Source organism: Heliangelus exortis, chromosome 10 (assembly GCF_036169615.1).
Source record: "Heliangelus exortis chromosome 10, bHelExo1.hap1, whole genome shotgun sequence".
NCBI lineage: Eukaryota > Metazoa > Chordata > Aves > Apodiformes > Trochilidae > Heliangelus > Heliangelus exortis.
In genome coordinates this window covers 2,408,688-2,424,693 of record NC_092431.1, presented here as the reverse complement: position 1 = coordinate 2,424,693, position 16,006 = coordinate 2,408,688, and the positions used below count along the sequence as shown (strand labels likewise).

The following is a 16,006-nucleotide window of genomic DNA, read 5'->3' as shown; positions in this document are numbered from 1 at the left end:
CCGAGGGATGCGCCCGGTGGGGAAGGAGGTAAAATTATTTCTGGAAGGGTTATCTGGGGAGAGAGGAGGAGGAGGAGGAGGAGGAGGAGGAGGAGGAGGAGGAGGAGGAGGAGGAGGAGGACAGTTACATTGTTGCTTGGTGACAGTGAATTTAAGTCCTAAATTTGCTTTTCAAATGTGTTTTATTGATACCCATCAAAGTGGATGTGCTTGGCAAGACATAACTCCCTTTCTTACCCGTCCTCTCTGCAGGTGCCCCAGGTGCTTCCACCCAGTGTGTGGTGGAGTGCAGGAGGAGGGTGGTGGACTGGGGGAAGTTTGGAGTGTTTGGGGTAACAAATTCTGTAATCCAGGAGGTTTTGCAGAAAGCAGTTGTGGGGATGGAGGCTGGGAGCAGACTTGCAGCTTGGCCAGGTTCTGCTCCAGCATGATGCAGTGAAGGTGTCTTGGGGAGCAATCCAGCAAGGTTGAGGAGCTCTTTGAAGAGCTGGAGGGAGGGGAAAAGCTCTTTATAAAACACTTCAAACATAGATGGAGTTCATACTACAATAAAGCTGTTTTTTATACCTCTGCATGGCTCTTTCCCCACTGCAAAGTGCCTCTCTGTGCACCATGCCAGCAGAAGTTCCTGGCAACCTCAGGTCTCACCTTTGAGGAAGCCTAAGATCAAGCTGCTGTAGTTCCAGAGGAAGTTTGTAGGTTATAAATTCAACTAGACCTGCTCCTTAAAAAAATATTAAAAAACACAAAAAAACCCAAACAAAACCAAATAATATTAATGTGAAATGCTTCAAGTCTTGTACAGGGAGAAGTCATCAAGGTTGAGTGAGCAAGACCATGCTGCTAAGGAAACCAGATACCCAAGTGCTGCAGTTTTTGCAGAAAGCTTTGTACTTGAAACAAACTGGGTTTGAGGATTAAATGCTTCTGTTCTTCCTGAATGAGTGGATATTGTGGCATCTAGACTGAGATCTGAGTTTCTGAGGTACAGGTGGGACTGAGCAGGGAGGTCTCTGCAGCTGCAATCTATTTGATTTTAGTCCTTGTGTGTTAATTGTGTTCCTCCTTGCAGGGAAAGAAGCTCAGGGGAGATGAGAGCTCTGCAGGAGGAGGGAGAAATGACTCTAGAGATGAGGCAGCAGAAAAACAACTTGAGTTGTTGAAGTTGGGCTGGGTTTTTCAGGATAGGAGTTGGTCAGGATGCACATTGTGTTGGTGCATTTGAATCCATGGAAGAAGAGCTGGAGAGAGGAAGAACTCCATGGATGGAAGGGAATTCCATGGTATGAGGAAGAACTGATGGATGTGGAGTGGATGCTTGCTGGGATGCTTGTCTGCTCCCTTCCTTCATCCCAAAGGTGAACTCCAAGTCCCAGATGTGGTAAGGCAGGTGGGGGGTGTCAGGACTGGGAGAAATGTGAAGGATCTGGAGGGCAAGAGTTAAATCTGAGCAAAAAACAAAGTATCTGGAGGAGCTGGAGCTCTGCCCTTTAATTCTTTCCCAAAGTGAGACATGCAAGTCAGGAACCTCAAGAATGGCTGCACCTGGGGGCTGGGGGGGGAGTGCTGGCCTTGCCTGGATGGTTTCTTCTGCATCTTCATCTTCACAGAATCACAGAATGTTAGGGGAGGGAAGGGACCTCTGCAAGAGGAGGTTGGACAGGATGGCATCCAGATGGGTTTGAAGTGTCTCCAGAGAGAGAGAACATGCAGGCTGGACCCTTCTGAGAGGACAGGGGTTCTGCTTGCATCCTCTCCTCTCGTTGCTAGACCAGGTGTCCCCTTGAAGCCACCACTTAGAGTCAAAAAATCATTCTGAAACCCTGGTCACCACGGATCACTGCCTCCAAGCTGCAGAAGCAGTGTTCCTCAGGCCACCTCCTGCCTTGTCACCACTTGTTAGAACCCTGCAGGTGAAGAAAGGCAGAGCCTTGGTCCTGCAGCACCCTCTGGGTGCTGGGGTACAAGACACCCATGCTGCTGGTGGCCTTCCAGAGCTGTCACAGGCTCTGGTTTGCTGTCTCAGAGAGCTCAGCCACACCTCAGCATCAGGAAGATTTGTTTCCTCAAATGACCCATCACAGGAAATCAATTTTCTGCCCTGCCAGCCCAGCCATGGGGTGCCCACCAGGCTTGGCTTGGCTCAGGTGCCATCAGCAGCATTGGAGCCACCCTCAGAGATCAGTGGGGACACTAACAGGGATCCACAGGCACAAAAAGCAAACTGGGAAGCCCAGGAGAGCAGTGGTTTTGAGCCAAGTGCTTGGTGGAAGAGCAGCTTTTGCTGCCTCCTTCTTGGTGGCTGCTCCTGTTGAGTCCTTGTCCTGGGGGCCAGCCAGAGGCTCAATAAAAACTGATTTAACAGCTATTTCTTTATTTCTGCTTGCTTTGAGAAGGGCCTGAAACCTATCATTTATGTTTTAGTGAGACACTGAATGACTCCTTCACCTCTGCATTAACCCTTTTCAAACATCCACTTTCTGGTTCAATTTTATTTGCCCTTTCATAAAAAAAAAAAAAGAAACAATATCTACTCAACAGGAGTTTCTTCATCCCACGGGCAGGTGTTTGAGAGTTCTCATTGTTTTTAAAGTGGCTGTTGCTGTGCTTCCTGAGTGGCTGTCAGCTTGCTGAAGATGATGATTAATCTTTATCAAGTGCTTAATTGAAAATGCTCTTGAGGTGATGGGATGCAGATCATCACCAGGGTGCTCAGGAGCACCTTTGGTCCCTCTCCTGCTCCTTGGCCATCCCTGCTTTGGACACCACCAAAGCAGCCTGGTTATTTTGAGTGTGAGCAGGGGGGAAAAGTCTTCCCCAGTGGTTCATGTCTTGCTTGTAATGAAATAATTTTATTTTTTTATGGTAATTGGTAATGAACTTGGTCACAAGAAGGGAAGAAATGTGACCATTTGCTGCTTCTCTTTACTGCGAGCTAGATTTTTCCTTTTAAAAGGAAAAGTACCTTTTAAAACCTGCCCTCTGCCTTCCAGCCAGACTGGATTATTTCATCCATACATCTATTTTCATTAACAGATTGAGAAAAAAAACCCAAGCACTTTTCCCTAGGCTCTGGTACTTTCTTCACTCATGCTGGGTGCAAAATAATCTTGTGTGGAAGCTGAACTGAAAGCAAAAGTAAGAGAGGGGAAAGCCTTCCTGTGGGATAGGAAAACAAACTGACTTCTGGAAAATGGAATTGGCAGTGCTGGGTTGGAGTGAGAGTGGTGGGGATGGCTCCATCTGGCTTCTGGAGACATCTGCAAAGGATTCAAGGGCAACATCAATTCCCCTTTGCTGTGGTTCTGCTTTTAATGAGAAGTCAAAGCTGCTGAAAAGTTCTGAAGGGTTGGGGTAGATTTATACCTAAATGTAGGTGATTGTGATTTCTTTAAATCAGATTCTTTTATTCAGATTTCCAATCTGTTTTAAATAGTTTAATCTTAAACTAACTGGGGTTTTTAACAATTAGATTCTCCTTTCCATCCAAGTGTTGTCCCAGCCCTTTTCCTTGACGAGAGACAAATCTTTTCAAATTTCATGGTGGATAACAGACAATTAACACTAATTATCTGTGTGAGAATGAGGGGGAACCGTGGCCATCAACCACAAGACACAAAATCACTGGCTGTGTCTGTCTTCAGGGTACCAGGGACATAGAGAGAGGGGACAGGGTGGTCACTGGGAAGTGCAATGTCCCCAGCGAGATGACTTCAGACCCTATCACTTGCTGATCTGCCTTGCTCTGTATTCTTGGCAATCAAAATATGGAAGAATTTTCTCGTTTTTTTTAATGGATTTGGAGTGTTTCACACCACAGGTTTTAATATTTTTTTTTCTAATCATGATTTGACATCTGTTTTTGGTAGAATCTGCAGCTTTTTAAGCACTGGGGTTGGTGACTTTTATTTTGCGACCCAACCATTATTGATGAGGATTCTCCAACTTCTGTTTTGGGGGAGGAAGAAAGTTATTTTTCCCCAGCCCACATGGCATTTAATCCTCCTGGAGCACATGGCTGCTGTTACACAGAAAACAACAACACTCTGGCTTTAGCAAAGCCTCCCCTGCATGACTTCAGGAGCTGAAACTGGTTGAAGAAGTTGGCTCGACTCTCCGGTCCAAGGACTCCCATGCTGTAAACTAAAAGTTGTTTTTTTTTTTAAAGATGCTGCTGCTATTTTGGTAGGAAAATACACATTGTCAAGGAGTGTTTCCTCCCACTAGCTGCACACTGATCCTGGAGTACAAACAGGGACTGAAGAACCACCCCTATGGTTACATCTCCATCACTGTCATCACCTTCCTCACTTGGAATTCAGAAGACTCAAGAGGAAAGGACAGAAAAGTGGTGAGTGGTTGGCTGACCCATTCTGAAAGCCACCCTCTCCACCAGCTTGATGATCCTGCTCCTCTTGGCCTCATACACCCTGTTACAAGTCTTTCTGGAGGGATTTACAAAGCTGCTGAATTGATTTAGGTGCTCAGAAGTAGCTGAACATCCCAGTCATTATTTATCTGCAATTAAGGTCTTGTGAAAACACTGTGAAATGTGAGCCACCATCTGAGTCCTGCTTCCCTTTCTGTCAAACTGGCAGATACCAGGCTTTCATCTGCCTCTTCTCCCTTTGGATTAGAGCCACCTCCTTTTCTTCTTTCCACAAGGGACCCACCAAAGCATCTGGGACCCTTCGTGGACCATCACAGCCCTGGACAAGCAGCAGCAAGGCCCATCTCTGCAATTTTCAAGCTCTTTGTGTGATGGTACCTTCAAAGAAAGGTGTCAGGAATGGAAAAATGAGCAATGAAGGATTAATCTGCTTGTGGGGATGGGTATCTGCCTCCCCCCTCCTGACTGCACTGCAAATTGGTGGTTGACTGGAGCCCTGTAGTGGAGCTATTTATACCTCGGAGGTTTGAATTAGAGCTGTGCAGATTGTATCATCCCTTTGTTTAATCCTTTTTCCCTTCTTCTGTCACGCTTTTGACCTCAGTGATTTTCAAAGCAGTCAGATTCACTTCCTACGGTTTTCTTCTGATGGTATTTGGATCCAGGAAAGGGGAGGAGAATTTAGATTTTTTAATTTTTTTTTTTTTTCTCTACCGTTTTATTTTCTCTAACGCTCTCCCTTACTCATTTCCTCATTTGACAGCCCAGTTCTGTTGTTTTAACCTTTTCAGAGGTTTTCATATCACAACCTTCATAGCCTTTCCAGGGCTTTTTTTTTTTTTTTTTTTTTCTTAATTTCTTTTCTGCACCTTCAAAACAGCCCGCACAGAGCTGAATCTTGCACTTGAGGGGCCTTCAACATTTTTGCAAAAAGCTTTGGAGAAAAGAGCTGCTGCCAGGCACCTGCCTGCTTGCTGGACCTCCACCTCTCCTTCATACCCTCATTCCAAGGAAGGAGCCATACCAGGGAGGGAATTGTTGCTGTTGGATTTATTTGCTGCAATTTTGCAAATAAATGCCTCGTGATCACTTCCTTGCTGCTCCCAAAAAGGGAGATGTGCAGTGTAGGAAGGGCAGGCTGCCTGCTTCTGCTCCAGCTTTCCCTTTGGATTTGCACTTCCTATTTCCCAGGCTGCTTTCTTTTGGATCCTTAGCAAGTGTTAGAGCAGTTAGAATACATATTTATCCTTAGAGCTCTCTATAAGTTGCATTTTAAACAAAAAACCCCAAAGTTGGCCCCAGGCCACCAACTGCAGTGGTTCCTGGCTCCAAAGCTGCAATTTGGGATGTTCCCCTATTTCCCATCAGAATGAGAAAGGGCAAAGGAGGTGGGAAAGTTCTAAAGTCAGCTCATCATTTTTTAAACATTAGACCATGGTGAATAAGAAGAGAAAGCTCCAGGGAGACCTTAGAGCACCTTCCAGTGCCTGAAGGGGCTGCAGGAAAGCTGGGGAGGGACTGGGGACAAGGGCCTGGAGGGATGGGATGAGAAAGAATGGTTTTAAACTGGAAGAGGGGAGATGAAGAAAGAGGGAAAGAGAGAAAAAGAGAAAAAAAAGAGAAAAAAAGAAGGTTCTGGGGAGATCTGGGAGCACCTTCCAGCACCTGAAGGGGCTCCAGGAAAGCTGGGGAGGGACTTGGGACAAGGAAATAGAGGGATGGGATGAGGGGGAATGGTTTTGAACTGAAAAAGGGTGGATTTTGGTCAGACATTAGGAAGAAATTGTTTGGTGTGAGGGTGCTGAGCCCCAGGGTGCCCCCAGAAGCTGTGGCTGCCCCATCCCTGGCAGTGCTGAAGGTTGGATGGGGCTTGGAGCACCCTGGGCTGGGGGAGGTGTCCCTGCCCATGGAACTCAGTGGTCTTGAAGGTCCTTTCCCTTTCTCTTCCTTGCTATTTATGCTGCTGCAGAAAAGCCAATCTCGAGGTAAACCCAGATCCTGTGTCTGCAAAGGAGTCAGGAATATTCATCAGGCAAAGCTCAGCTCCTCACCTGCATTTGCATCTTCCTGGGGAGTGTTGGAAGTAATTAAACTGGTCTGATGGGATGGGTCCCTTTCCCCTCTTATCCCACCCTTTCTCCTTTTTTCCTCTGCCTCCCTTCCCTCCTCTCCCAAAAAGGAGGAGGGAAAGGAGAGCAAAGGAACTTGTGTTGATAGAGGGGAAGTGTAATTATGAGCTGTGGGACCAATTTAAAAAATGGAAGATTTCAGCAACTGGCTTTTTATGACATGCTGGGCTTGTTTTTTTTAGAGGATAAAAGGAAAATAAACTAAATTATTCCTAAATTGTAATTCCTTTTTTGGTTTGAATCTGTCTAATTAGTGAAGTTCATAAATGAACACACGCAGGGGAGAGGGAAGGCTTGCAAATTGAAATGAAGACATTTTCAAAAGGAAAGTCTTGATAAGGAGAAGCTTCCTGGCAGTGAGATGCTTTAATTTAGGCTGCAGGGAAAAATAATGTCCCCAGAGAAGAGGTGGAAATTCCTTCACTTTGGATTTTCATAAGTGACACTGGATGGAGTAATCTGGGAAGTTTCTTGCAGGGAAGAGACTTTTGCTGCCTGGTGAGTAGGGCAAGATGATTTCATCCATCTCTTCCCTGTCCAGTTGGTGTGGTTTTCATTTCCTTCTGCTGAGAGGTGGACTCAGGAGGAGTCTGATGCTATTAAGGAATGGTCATTTGTTACTGGGCTCGTGTTTTTCTGGGCTGTGATTCTGCTGTCCACAATATTTTAAATTAAAAGACTTTTTAGCCCTTGCTCTGACTGCTTCCCAAGGCAGAAGGGTTTAACCATCTGATTGCTCTTCAGCTGCCCTGAAGCTGCAGTTGAGGCATCTCCCAAAACTTTCATGTGTAGGGTTCCAGAGTTTAACACCTGAATACTTTTTCACTGAGAATTAAATAGCTTTTTCTTTGCTTTCACCCATGGGAAATCCTGTTTCCTATTTGCTCCATGCTACAGAGCTCTAAGAATGGGTAAGAAATTCAGGTATAATCCAGCTGGCTGTGAAGTTTTTCTTTCCCTTCTCTTCTCACCTTGGTCATTGGGCAGGTTGGTGTTGAGAAAACCTTTGGAAGCATTTTAAGATTTGATCTGCTTATAACACTCCATGAGGTGGCTAATAACTTTTTGATGTGTGGTGGCTGAATCCTGGCCTGAAGGTCACAAGGGGTCTACCACCAACTTTAGTTATTTATCTCCCAAGGTGGTTGCTGTTGATGGGAAGAAAACCAAGGAAATATGGTTTAGTATGGATGGGAAGAAAACCAAGGAAATATGGTTTAGTATGGAGTTCTGAATGGTGAGACCTGAGGACAATTTCTGACTTAGGAAGGGGAGCTTTGCAGCCAAATGTTCTAATGGAGGAAAGGGTTGTAGGGCTTGGGAAGAAGGAAGAGGTGGGAGAGTGGACTGACCACAGTGTTTAGGAAGAAGATGGATGAAATTTTGGTTTAGGGCAGGTGAGGACTCTGGAGTGTTGGATAAAGGAGCAACATGAGCTTGGGGCTGTGGTGTGGAGATCCCATCCCAGTAGGATTCCATGTGGAAAAGCTGTGCAAGGAACCCTTGTACTTTATCTCCAGCAGAAGAAGGATTTCTCATCACTCTGAAGTGTAGCAGGAATCACTGACTTGATGGTTCTGGTTGTCCTTCAAACACTGGTGCATGTAAACACAGTTCCCAAGTCTCTGTTTTTGAGGTTGTGTGAGCTGTAATTCTCACCTTTATTTGGTTCTCTGCCATAGGGCTGATATTTCCTCATTTCAAGTGGAAGAAACTGAACCACGGGTGCCCATTTCTGATGTCCTCTCCTTAGCAAAATCCTGTAGGGACCTCCCCAGGTCCCTGCTCACGAGCAGGAGGTGCTCAGAGCACATCCTTCTCCCTACCCAAGTGCAAGGTCAGGTTTCTGATGGATCTGGGGTTTTTTTCCCTTTGGAAGAGGAAATAGCTTTTCAGGAGGAAAAGTCCCTTTCCCTTGACAGTGATTTTATCCCCCTGGCAACTTTAATTCCTTCTGAATTCTCCCAGTCCTGAGGGACAGAAGTTGGATGCTGCATAATCTCTGATCCCCTGCCAGTCTTGCATCCCTCCCCTTGGCAGTGATTTGTCTGTGTTATTTCCCCCCCTAGATTTTAAAGGACATTTTCCTCTTCCCTGGCAGAAGGAGGAGTGTTTTTGTGGGACTACTATCGAGTTTTGCTTCTTGTTTAAGATTTTTATTTAAAAATTATAATACCACCAATGGGAATGCAGCTTTGATGTTTTCCTCTTGAATTCCCCTTTCACTTTGAGTCCAAGAGCTTCAGCTTTTGCTACCACTTGATACACAAAATGCAAATATACAACTAAAGATGATGCAGAGATGAAGGCCACCCATCTCCTGCTCTCCTGTGTAAGGAGTGAAGGTGGATGAAGGGAAAACCATTGGCAAATACACTGGAATTTCACACTTGGCAGAAAATCACAGAATCACAGTATGGTTTGGGTTGGAAAAAACCTTCAAGACCATCCAGTTCCAACCCCCCTGCATGGGCAGGGACACCTCCCACCAGCCCAGGGTGCTCTAAGCCCCATCCAACCTTCAACAATTCCAGGGATGGGGCAGCCACAACTTCCCTGGACAATCTGTGCCAGGGTCTCACCACCTGATAGTGAAGAATTCCTTCCTACAAAAACGAAGCAATTGAGGGGTTCTCTCTCACTGATGGCTTGGGCAAAGCAGTGTGAGGCTGGTGTAGCTGACTCTTAGCAGTCTAAGGTCTTTCTGCAAGTTATTTTGGTTGGTATCAAAACTGCAACACAATGCAGACAGATTTTTTCCCCTGATAACACTTTTGACCAAGGTTTCCTCTTATCCTGCAACTTTTAAAGAATTGGCCCGCTGGCTCTTTGCTTTTCTTGTCACTCGGGATATTATAAACTTAGATTGTTTGGTAAACCTCTAATTTTAGGCACATCTTGGACTCTCATTGTTCCCTTCTTTGCTCTTTTTTTAATACGGGGGCAGAACCTCTGCAAAGGAGAGGAAATCATCTGTGTCCTGAGGCTTTGACGTCTAGACGGGATGAAGGGCAAGAGCAGCCACCCCCCAACCTTTTCTTTTCAAGTTTTTTTACCTTCCTGACCTCCAAAGAATTCCAACCACCAGGGCCAGGGAAGGGATCCTCCCCCTCTGCTCTGCTGAGATCCCACCTGGAATTCTGAATACAGCTTTGGAGCCCCCAGCACAGGGAAGATCCAGCAGGGGCCATGAAGATGATCAAAGGGGTTGGGGCATCTCTGCTATGAAGCCCCCCAATAGAATTGGGGTTGTTCAGCCTGGAAGGCTCCACGGAGACCTTAGAGCACTTTCCAGTGCCTGAAGGGGCTGCAGGAAAGCTGGGGAGGAGGTTTTCACTCAAGAGGATAGTGACAGGACAAGGGAAAATGGTTTTAGGCTGAAAGAGGAGAGATTTAGACGAGATATTAGTAAAAAATCTTCACTATCGGAGTAGGAAGACACTTGAATGGGTTGCCCAGGGAGGTTGTTGATGCCCCATCCCTAAAAGTGTTCAAGATCAGGTTGGATGAAGCCTTGTGCAACCTGGGCTAGGAGGAGGTGTCCCTGCCCATGCAGAGGGGTTGGATCTTGATGACTTTTAGGGTCCCTTCCAACCCAACCTATTCCACGATTTCTACACGTCTGGGACATTCACAACCAATTCCCTTTCCCATCGTAGTTGCTGGGGGAAATGGGGCAGAACTCCTCAGTGTACCTCTGTGTAAAGAGTGTGAAATCAGGAGCAGCTTTCCAAATGAGTAGGTATCCAGAATACCAACGTGGGCATTAGAGACACAATGGAGTTGCTAAGGCAGTGCTTTCCAGCAGGGCCTTGCATAGCCCCCATCCCACCTCATTATTCCGCTTCAGAGTAAGCTGACAATGAAGAGAAGATAAAAGCTTGGCTTTCAGGGGTCAGTTTAGCCCAGTGCTTTGTAGGGTGGTGTCATTTTAGGCTTTTTTACACGGTGGAGAACATTGTCCCCCCTGCAGCAACACTCACTGCAGCCCTTCCCTGAATAGGTCGGGAGGGAAGGGTGCGTGGGGTGGAGAAGGATGCTGGGATCCTGCCTTGCTGAATGTGGATTATTTTTTCTCAAAGAAAAGAAGATGGTTTTGTCCTTGTTCACCCAGTTTGGAAGAAAAAAAAAAAGAAATCAGAACTGGGTCAGTTGGTCAACTGCTCGTGCCTGGAGCGTGTTACAGTGGGGAGAGGTCACAGAGCCTGGGATTGATGCTTTCCTCAGCAGCAGCAAGGAGTGAAGTCTTCTTTCCCCCCAGCAGGAACTTCTGAAATAGTATAAAGCAGGTGTTTTCACCTTTCTCAGTGTTATTCTGATACACTGGGTTCATTTGGCATGGATTATCAATGAATCATGGGGCTATTTCTTGGGTGACCTTGGATCTCATCTTTGGAAGCAGCTTAATCCACATCCAAAGAGAAAGATTTGTTTTCTTTGATAACTTCTGTGTTTTCCAGTACTCCAACAAACTGCAGCTCCTGGGCGTGCTCAGGGGCTTGGCTACAGTGGCAAAAGGCAATAATCTTAGAATTGCAGAATGGCAGCATGGTTTGAGTTGGAAGATCATCCATTCCCACCCCCCTGCCATGGGCAGGGACATCTCCCACCAGCCCAGGGTGCTCCAAGCCCCATCCAACCTTCAACACTGCCAGGGATGGGGTATCCCCAACTTCTGGGGGCAACCTGGGGCTCAGCACCTTCACACCAAACAATTTTTTCCTAAGGTCTCATCTCAGTCTCTCCTCTTTCTGCTTGAAACCATTCCTCCTCTTCCTATCCCTGCCCTTGTCCAAACTCTCTCCCCAGTTTTCCTGCAGCCCTTTCAGGCACTGGAAGGTGCTCTGAGGTCTCCCTCCTCTTCTCCAGGCTGGATAATCCCAACTTTCTCAACCTGTCTTCAGAGGATAAGTGTTCCAGCCCTCTGAGCATCTTCATGGCTCTCCTTTGGATGCACTCCAATGGGGTGAAGTTCCTCATTCCTCCTCTCCCCACCAACAGCCTCCTCATTACTCCAGGAGGAAACAGGAGGTCTCTGGCAAGCAGAGCCTTGGCAATCAGATGCCAAGGTAAACACAGCCCAGGCCCTGCCTTTAACTGACTGGTGGCCACCACGATGACACGAGGAGTCCTGCTGGAAAAAACTGGGATGACAGGGCCTGAGGTTAACAGACAGCTTGGAATGGCCACGATGCAAAACCCTGAGAGCATTCCTGGCTGAGCAAGCAGCAGGCTGGGACCTGTCCTCCCAGGGCTGCTAAAGAGCACTTAGGAACAGAGCACTACAAAGGATCCATTTAAAGAAAATATATATATATTTAAAATTCACTTAACTTGGATTTTGCTCCATAAAGCAGAGGGAAAATAGATGGATGTGTGGGGGTCATATGGAGTTGCACTGGCAGCTTTTTAATCTTCTTCCACCCAAGCCACAGATGTTGCTGGTGGCCATGGGATGCCAAATGCTGGAGATCCTTTTCATTTGGCAGTCTGGCTGAGGAAAAGGAAGGGAAAAAGGGCCACTTCTGTTCATCCTTTTTGCAGGAATGCTGGGGCTCAGCTCAGCAGGGACCTAGCTCCTCGTTGTGGTTGCTTCATTTCCCTTCTTTCATCTGATGCAACCAAAGGACTTCCAGGGTAAGGCTTTAAATCAAATTTTCCTCTTCCAGTAAAACACGAGGGTCATTTGAGGATGACCCACTACAACAAAACTTAAGTAGAAGCAGAAGGAAGAGCTTACCCTTTTATTTTGTCACCCAGTTCTTTCATCATTCCAGACACAGGTCTTTTTTTCTCTCCTTCCTCCACTTCTTGGCATCTTCTCTGGGCACTCAGGTGACACAGAAGCTCCAGCACAAAGGAGTGAGCCCTGGATTTGATCATGGCTGCTAACACATCTTCTTTGCTGCCACCTCTCCAGTTACTGCCATTTCACATCAAGGAGAAGAGGAAACAGCCTCAGGTTGCACCAGGGGAGGTTTAGATTAGGTAGTAGAAGAAACTTTTTCACTGAAAGTCTTATTAAACACAGGAAGAGGCTGCCCAGGGTTGTGTCACCATCCCTGGAGGTGTTTCAGAGCTGTGTAGATGGGGTGCTCAGGAGCATGGTTTAAGTGCTGGAGTTGGGAGAGTGAGGTTACTGGTTGGTAAAATGAGGTTAATGGTTGGTAGAGGGTGGTTACTGGTTGGTAAAATGAGGTTAATGGTTGGTAGAGGGTGGTTACTGGTTGGTAAAATGAGGTTAATGGTTGGTAGAGGGTGGTTACTGGTTGGTAAAGCGAGGTTATGGTTGGACTCCATCATCTGAAAGGTCTTTTCCAACCAGAACAATTCTGGGGTTCTCTGATCAAACGATCTCTGTTCCTGCCCATGGACCTCCTTTGATCCTTGCACTGGTTTCCTCTCTCAAATGGGTGGAAAGAAGCTGAATGGCACCTCCCTTGGGCCAGGAGAGCCCAGACAAAAAAGTGGAAATAAAATCTGGCTCCCTGAAACCAAAGCTGCTGTGCAGCAAGGGAGGATGGAGGTGATGGCAATGACCAAAGGCTGGGACTGGGGTTCCCTCAGTGTCCTTGGCTGCTTCCAGGCTGTCTCTCATCATGATGATCAAGCAGTTTCTTGTCCCATTGGGGTGGTTTGGTTAATACTTTGCTCCAGGGACCCACTTGGTGTGAATTCCCTTCTCCTGCCCCCCTGACTCCTCTGGTTGCCTCAGGGCTCGTGCACTGAAATGGCCCCGTGTGCTCCTGTGCTTGGGTGACTCAACTTTTTACCTGCTGAGCTGCTAACCCCCCAGTTTTGGGGTGCTGCATCACAGCCCTTGGAATCTCTCAGGCCTTTTGAAATGGAAAAGAAGCAGAAAATTCCCCCCACAAAGGGGACCACGAGGACCTTTTAGGACCTAGGGACAAGCCAGGGATGCTGCTGGGCAGCAGAGATTGATCTGGGTGGACTGATCCTGAGCTGTGGGGTTGCTTTGAGGTTGAATCAGTCCCTGGTGGATGCCTTTGTTGGGTAGATAGAGCTCACAGGACCTCCTGACAAACAGGTGGATGTTTTGGTAGCTGAGTGTGCTGTCTGGAAAGGAAATCTGTGATGGTTTCCTTTACCTCCTGAGATTGCTGCTCAGGAGCACACCTTGGAGAGATCCAGGAGAGCTGGAAAAGGTGCCTGAACCCACCACCAGCCTAAAGGTGATTTCTGCTGCTTGGTGCTGGATGCAGGGAGAGTCATCTTGGAGTCTGTCTGCTAGAAAAGAAACATGAAGGTTCTGTAGTGCAAATGGACCCTGAGTGGTTAAGGTAGGAAAGGAAGAGCCAGTTGTCAGGGCTGTGTCCAGATAACTTTTGCAGATCTCCAGAGATGGACAGACACTCCTTGCATGGCTTTTTTTTATGTTGAAATGTCCCCACTGCCCCAGTGAGACCCAACTCAGTGAGGAGAGAGAGAGGACAAAGATGCTGAGAGATGAACAAAGATGACCCTGACAGTGGGATGTTGGGTGCCCCTTTGATGGGGAATCAGACCCCATTTCCAGTGGTTGTTCTGATCATCTGGGACACATCAGACCTGGCAGTCAGAAAAGAAATAAGCTCTTGTCTTCAGACTGAGGGTGGGGACAAAGTGTCAGCAAGGGACACAAGTCCTCTGCACCAGTGAGAGCTGACAGGGAGCTGGGAGGGTGGTGAAAGGGCTGACTTGGAGCTTGGATGATGGAAACCAAACCAGAGGGACCCTGTTATCTCCTGCAGTGAGGTCTTCTTTGGAGTACCCTGTCCCAGGAAGCTCAGGGGGGAGACCTTCAAAATGGTCCCTGAACACAAAATCTCCTCTCAGGTACTTCCCTGCAGCAGGGAGGCTGGAGGGGAGGCACCAACTTCAGGCTCTGATTTTGGTGGCTTCTCTCTGGCACAGTAGGAAAACACTGACCACAGAAAACACTTTTTTTTTTTCCTTTTTTCTTGTATTTTCCTGAAATCTGTTCAACCTTTTTGCTTATAGAGGGAGAAGGATGATAGGGGGGATGGGGAGGAAGAAATAATGGTGTCCCTGATTAAACTACCCTACCAGTTGGTGTTGGTTTTGTTGGTGGTCCTTGAACACAAAATCTCATCTCAGCAGCAGGGAGGCTGGAGGGGGGGCACCAACTTCAGGCTCTGATTTTGGTGGCTTCTCTCTGGCACAGTAGGAAAACACTGACCACAGAAAACACTTTTTTTTTTCCTTTTTTCTTGTATTTTCCTGAAATCTGTTCAACCTTTTTGCTTATAGAGGGAGAAGGATGATAGGGGAGATGGGGAGGAAGAAGTAGTGGTGCCTCTGATGAAACTACTCTAACAGTTGGTGCTGGTTTTGTTGGTGGTCCTTGAACACAAAATCTCCTCTCAGGTACCTCCCTGCAGCAGGGAGGCTGGAGGGGAGGCACCAACTTCAGGTTCTGATTTTGGTGGCTTCTCTCTGGCATAATAGGAAAACACTGACCACAGAAAACACACTTTTTTTTTTTTCTTTTTCCTTGTATTTTCCTGAAATCTGTTCAACCTTTTTGCTTATAGAGGGAGAAGGATGATAGGGGAGATGGGGAGGAAGAAATAATGGTGTCCCTGATTAAACTACCCTAATAGTTGGTGTTGGTTTTGTTGGTGGTCCTTGAACACAAAATCTCCTCTCAGGTACTTCCCTGCAGCAGGGAGGCTCTGATTTTGGTGGCTTCTCTCTGGTATAATAGGAAAACAATGACCACATAAACACACTTTTTTTTCCTTTTTTCTTGTATTTTCCTGAAATCTGTTCAACCTCTTTGCTTATAGAGAGAGATGATAGGGGGGATGGGGAGGAAGAAATAATGGTGTTTCTGATGAAACTACCCTAACAGTTGGTGGTGTTTTTGTTGGTTTTTTTTTCCCCTCCAAACACACAGACCTGATCTGAAAATCCTGGGCTTAAAAGCACAGATGTTTTAGTCTGACACACAAACGTGGCATCTCTCCAGCAAGTGAAACAGCTTTGCTGCTGGTGAGTTCTGAGGAGCTAATCTGGGATGAGAGGAGTTAAAGCCTCTCAGCAAGAGCTGCAGCCTTCAACCAGGTCACCCCAAACTTTCCTTTCCTTCCCTCTGGGTGAGGAGGGTCTCTCCTTTTGGACTGAAGCAGCTTTCAGATCTGGAACCTCTTTTTCTGTCCCTCCAAGTGTCCTCTGGGGCAGGGACAGAAGCAGTGCTGGGTTGGTGGCACCAGGTCAGATCTTTGGGATGTGATTTTCCTGGGTCTCACTTCCATGCCCAACTAGGTCAGGGGGAAAATGGCATTGGATTAATTCCCTCTCTACATAAATCTCATCATCAGGGATGAGTTGGGATGCTGAACCATTTATTTGGAACTCATTAATTTTAATTCCAGTCCAGGCCAGCAAGGATTACAGGTCACCCCACTGCTGATCTTCCTGGCTTGACTCTTATTAAGTATCTCAGAAACTACCATTTATAACT

The 16,006-nt window shown here is 46.8% G+C and overlaps 1 protein-coding gene across 4 annotated transcripts in view; it reads left to right on the top strand.

Annotated features, from left to right (window-relative positions):
• PTPRA (protein tyrosine phosphatase receptor type A) overlaps nucleotides 1–16,006 on the top strand; it is a 118,948-nt gene that overhangs the window by 60,959 nt on the left and 41,983 nt on the right. The window contains exon 1 of one of the 4 annotated variants that reach the window (XM_071753163.1): nucleotides 4,331–4,351. The exons of the other annotated variants lie outside the window; for them this stretch is intronic. The gene's annotated coding sequence lies outside the window, so the exon portion shown is untranslated. Of the gene's footprint in view, nucleotides 1–4,330; nucleotides 4,352–16,006 lie in introns of those variants that run through there. 4 annotated transcript variants of the gene reach the window in all.